We start from the raw sequence: 6,000 nt of genomic DNA on the forward strand, positions 1-6,000 counted from the left end.
ATTTTCCTTTTAGAAATTGTGTTATGGATCTATCAAGTTTTTAACAATACAGTAACACCAAAGAGATATCTTACATTGGATATCTCAACATTGGGTTAATCTTAAAACACTCTGAGAGCATAGTTGCTCGCAATAAACTGCAGCGTTCAATACACTACAGTAATAAAACACACTGAGTAAGAAGGGATTTTATACTTGGCAACAGATCCCCAATATTTTCAATTTGTACCTTGTTATTTTATACTCCATTATATTTGACAAAATGATCTGAGTAATTGTTCAACTATTTGTTTGTGCGTGTGCGTGTGTGTGCATGCGTGTGTGCGTGTGCGTGTGCGTGTGTGTGTGCGTGTGCGTGTGCGTGTGTGTGTGTGTGTGTGTGTGTGTGTGTGTGTGTGTGTATGGGGGCGGGTCATTAAGGCTTAAACCAGCTTGTTTTCACAACTGGACTTGGTGTTTTCACTGCAGGTCCAACAGGAGTGATATACAAAATGACCACACCCTGGGCCAAATATATTAACGCTAGTATTTGGCAGGAAGTTTCTTGAGATAAGGAAGTAAATATTAATAGAAAGAAACTGCGTTTGTGGTGTTACAAACGCAACTGTAATGTTATCGAATCAACTGGATGCAGTAGCATTCATACCGAGAATAATAGGTTCAACAGAATTTTGATGAGATGATTACCTTTGAATTAGTAGAATGGACCTGCCTTCATTCCTCTCCAGATCTCACCACATCTGTTTTTCAACTGTGTAATTTGAGCCCTCAGAACCTGTAGCTCTACTTCAGGTAGAAGGTGCTGGCCTGGATTCCTCAGCAGAGTGGTAGGGAACCTATTTAGGGAGTAAGATTTAAAGAGAAAAATGAGATTCTTTTCTATTCCTAGCTTATATTGGCTCTTGGTCAGTATTAAGAGCTGCTTGGAGCAGAGTAAGAGTAGGGTATTTTTTTAACAATCTAGAATGATTTGGGTGATTTGCTGAAAATTTCCAACCAGCCAGCACCAGCTGAGGAGTTGATGGTTATCTGTGAGGAAGCTGGTGATGGTTAGTGAATAGAATCACACTAAAGCTGTCCTTGTCTCTTGTCTGTGTCCCTGATATTTCCATGACACCCCATTTTTCTCCCATGCCAGGTCTTGTGAAATCACTACACATCAAATCGACTTCAGAATGGGCAGCACTTTACTAATCTTTAAATTTCATTTTTTTAAATCCACCAAAACCTTGTATTTTATTGCCGGGTGGCAGACCAGGCTAATGTAACTGTGATATCCAGTATTTGTGCATATATCATTTTGGACAGGCCTATTTATCAATTTTATATAGTAAGGGAAAGATGCCCTACACTGTCCCACGCGACTGTGGAGTGATTTAGATATCAGATATTTTGATATCAGTTAATAGGTTTTGTGAGCACCATGAATAGAGAGAGTGACGGAAACCGTCAGCTGGTGTGCTTCAAGCAGAGGTAAGTTTTTAATTCATTCTGGGTTCTAAGGTTACAACAAACTGAAATGATGGTACTTTAAGCGATTAATCTTTTTGCATCTGAAGGGTGTGACAGTTTTCAATCCCTTTTTATATTCTTTAGAAGTGTGCAAAGCTTAGTGTTCATATATTCATATGATATACTGGATGTATCCATTGCCAGTTTGATTTTCCTTAACACTGTTCTCTTTCTCACAGACAGCATCGCTGTCCACATTTAAATTGTTCTTACATTAATAGGTATAGGAAAACACAGTAGTTTGAGATGAGCATATTTTAGGTTAAAAGACCTTCAAATTATAACTCATATGGTCTCCATGAAAACTAAGATGTTTTGGGTAAACAGTACTAAAATCCAAAAACAATGATTGAAACCATGTCTAGATCTGATGTTTTAGCCCTTGAACACCAAAATTCAAAGGTGCCAGAGACCTCAGAGATGGCTGAACCATACTTGGATAAATACAAACATTTACTCTAGCCAGTCAAATCCAAATGTAACTGTTTTTTAATTATTTGTGACAGTTCTGGCTGGTCTGTGTCTTGTGTGTCTCTAGTTCCCATGGACTTTCTGAGAAATGTATGAATTATAATTCCTGATTTAACAGGCAATCAGCAGAGACTGGTTGCGGCCAGGGAAAAAAACATCTTTAAAAATGCAACATAATTGAGAACTAAATTAAACAAAATATTGTGTGTTGTTTAATTTTTGAGCTCAGTGAGATTCCAGTTTCTGTGCTAAGCTATGTTACAGCTGCTGGTTTCATTTACATATTTACTGCACAGGAGGGAGAGAGAAAGAGAGAGAGAGAGAGAGAGAGACATAATCTACTCATCAGCTTCTGGAGAAGTATGAAAAAAAATGATGCATTGCTCAATTTCTTTCATGTTTGATGGAAATGCATATGTCAAATGTTTTCTGTGGAATGTTTCATTTCAATTTTAATGTAAACTCCTTTGTGTAGAACAATGAGGATCCAAGTCTGCTTATAATGTCTGGGGTATCCACAGCCTAAGAGGGACTGAAAACAGTTTAAAAGTCACTGTAAGAAGAAAACATTGTAAAGTCATTTGGGTGCCATTGTGCTAGAGGAGGAGAAAAGGGTAAGGGGAGTCAGTTAGATGGCCAGGTCACCAACCCTTGACCTCTGTCCTCAACCCTTGATTCTATGACATCTGTCAGCTTTTCCCGCCTTCCCTCCTCCTGTTCTGTCAGAGGAATTTGATTATTGCGGGGGAGGAATGCAGCTTGAAGTAACACGCAAATAACCCAAAACAAATGGGGCAGAATATAAAGATGCAAAATATGAAGAGCATCTTCACCTCAGAGCTCAATAAATTTCTGCAGTTTCTTTTTTTTCCCAGACCACAGCTATTTTATATTACCACTCCTTTGCATTCAGGTTATGCCCATCTGAAAATATATGTTAATTTTGTCCTGCACTCTTCTTTGTCTGGGAAATTAGTCTGTAGCCTCTGACATAACAGTGTGCTACAGAAACCGTTCCACATGTCTAGCCAGTGCAAATGGTTGCAGTGGGGGAGGGGAGGTGTTGTACAGTGAGTACACAAAGCTTCCTCTTGCTCTCTGAGGCTGTGAGCTCAAATGTGCGTGCAAACATACACACTGAAAATGAAGCCTTGTATTCAAGACAGGCTCTGACGCCCTGATCCCTGTGCTCCTATTATTATTACAGAGTAAATAAAGCGTCGAGGCTTAGGGAACTAAACCCGATATGTCAGTGGACACCAGCACACGATGAGAAATAGATATGCAACTGGATATTCTCTTGCTACACACTGAGCATTCCCTGCTTTTTTTTTCTTCCCTAATATCTACACAACAGTCGTGTGACTTGTATCACCCTTCCCCCACCCCAACATATTACATTGCTCCTCAGTGCTGTCTAGAGAGGTCATGTGACCTTCATCAGCTTCCCGGTTGGGGGAGGGGAGGCACATTGAACCTGTTCTTTGTTAGGAGGTCAGCCCAGACTCTATGGCAGGAAGTGCTTCTACCAAACACTATGTAATAGAAGTGCAGAAGGCATTTAGAGGAATTCTAATGCAGCTGACAAGAGTTTTAGATCATTTATTGGGTAGAGAGAGAGCAGGCTGTTACAGCACAGTGACATGAGCTTGGTTGCAAACATAATTAATGACTCATTTTTAAACTGCGTGAAAATAAATGTTTATGTACTGTACAAATATTGCTGTTCGAGCAAGGTGAACCAATGGGAGTCAGAAGACTTATATTATTTGAAAAAAGATACAAATAAATATTAAAGTGAGGTTTTGTAGTGGTAACAATGGCCAGTCAGATGGATTAGGGCCTGTAGATATTGATGAACATGTAATTCTTCACTCTGCATCGGGCTGTGCCAGTAGACTCCTTGTGGAAATTAAAAAGAATAAAGATCAGTAACTGAAAAACCTTTAGTTTTGAAGAAAAAGTGAACAGCAGCTCAAGAAATCCATATATATTCCAAATATATACCTACTGGTAAAATGAACTGACTGAAGACAGTGCATAGCTTTGAGTCAGCTCATTCTTTATTTTTCCAAATGCCTCAAGTCACAATACTGGAATAGAGACCAAAAAAAAATAGGACTGAGAAAATTGCAGACCTTAAAATAGACACAAAAAATTATTGTTGGAAAACATCAAATGACAAAAAGAATGACCCTTTAGAGATACAGTATGAGATAGTCGAATCAATCACGCATTATTCAGTTGCCACATTTTTGATATGTAAATACTATCCACTACCAACCAATGCAAACAGCTGTGTGTCGCCTTCGCACACTATGACATGGCTTCACATTGTGATCAATCTTTTTTCTAGTAATGCACGTCTTGATTTTTTAATTTTTATAGTTGAGCAGCAAATTCTCTTTACGGGAAATTAACAGAAACCACAGTTAATGAAATAAAGCAGTGCTTGCAGAACATCCTAACAGAATATGTTGTTTTCTGTTTCTTCCTCCAATTTTATTTGAACATTAATCATTCAACAAATTAACATTTTTTCAAGCTCTGGTGTGAGTCACTGTTAAATTACCGTTAATCTTGTGTCTTTCCATTTTGGTGAGTAGATAATATAGTCTATCATAACGGTTTTAAATATCTTTACAATTCCAATGGACACTGATTAGATTCATTGAAATCGTTATCTTAACAGGGACAATACATAGAAAATTGACACAAACAATTAGGAACATGTGATGCACATAAGCAGTCTTTGTCCCTTGCCAGACTTTTAAATGTAATGTAATAATACAGAAAATAAAATAAACAATAAAATGGATACTCTAAAGCAATTTGACACTTTAAAATAAAAAATGGGCATTGTAATGGGCATTGCAAACTACAAAATCTAGATAACACCATCAATATCACAAATACTTAAAAAAGCCAGTGTGCTAGTATCCCTCCAAAAGTTGATCTTTGTCGCTCCCTTATACATTTCTCTCTTTACTTTGATATCAGAGAGGCTGTACTTTTTAAATGTAAGTAAGGTAGAATGTCATTAACCATATGGAATTTATAAATGTAAATGCCAACTTGCTCTTCCAGTAAAATGAAGAGTTAAGATGTGTAGTGTCCTGGAGGACAAGGACACTACAGGATGGCATCTGGCTTCCAGCCAGGAACTTATTGATTGCAAAATATTTACAGTGTTATGCGTCAATTTCCATGGTGTTTGTATCACAAAACTGGACGTTATGGTCCTCAAATGTTGAATTTAGTGAGAAACTGCAAGGAATGCAACATGTAAAGAACATATGACAGACTTTACGCCTTAGAAGAGGAACTTGAATATCTTCCATACTGCAGCAAAATAACTTCCTGTCAGAGAAGAAGGTCTGTAACCAGAAAGAGTAATTTGTCACTGAACACCTCAACACACACTTCAATCTTCAGAGGCAATTAATGGTCTTGGGACTAGCTGCCATAGGCAGGGGAAGCCAAGAAGAACAGGAAAAGAGACTAACAGATTTAAAAAACTACTGCGCTAAATCAAAAAAAAAAAAAAACCTTGCGGTGTGAGACCTAAATAAATATCTTGTTGCTACTCAAAAGTATCAGAAGGGGTGTCGATCACCATCATCATACCTGCTGTTGTCTCTATGGCTGCACTGTCATATTTTGTGGGATGTTGGTCCCAGAATTGCCTCCAGCTCCATGCAAACAACACAGAGGAGTAACACATTCCTCTACCAATCAAGGTGACAACAGATTAAATAACAAACTGGACTAAAGTAGCCATCTCGTTACAAGTGGCTACAGTCATCTTTTCCCATTAAGAAGGTTAGGCTCCAGAGAGACATTGACTATGGCTTCTGCAGGCTCCTGGGACCTAAGCTTATCCAGCGTAGCAAAAAACAACTAGATGAATTCCTCGGGAAGCCCGGCTCTCCTCCCATAGAAGGGTGTGATATTACGATGGCCAAATGACACCCACTGTGGGAAAGTCTTCCCCAATTAATAGGGTAAATTGCCATT

The 6,000-nt window shown here is 38.4% G+C and overlaps 1 long non-coding RNA gene across 1 annotated transcript; it reads right to left on the bottom strand.

The window, feature by feature from the left end:
* Window positions 1-3,570: 3,570 nt before the first annotated feature.
* On the bottom strand, window positions 3,571-5,799 carry LOC147234912 (uncharacterized). The gene is made up of 2 exons (XR_015106001.1): window positions 3,995-5,799; window positions 3,571-3,885 (listed from the first exon to the last, which is right to left on the bottom strand). It is a non-coding gene; the product is annotated as an uncharacterized LOC147234912 (long non-coding RNA).
* Between the last annotated feature and the right edge of the window lie 201 nt (window positions 5,800-6,000).

The sequence above is a fragment of the Fistularia commersonii genome, chromosome 4, assembly GCF_037954325.1.
Source record: "Fistularia commersonii isolate RoL2024-O1a breed Wild chromosome 4, RoL_Fcom_v1.0, whole genome shotgun sequence".
Lineage (NCBI taxonomy): Eukaryota > Metazoa > Chordata > Actinopteri > Syngnathiformes > Fistulariidae > Fistularia > Fistularia commersonii.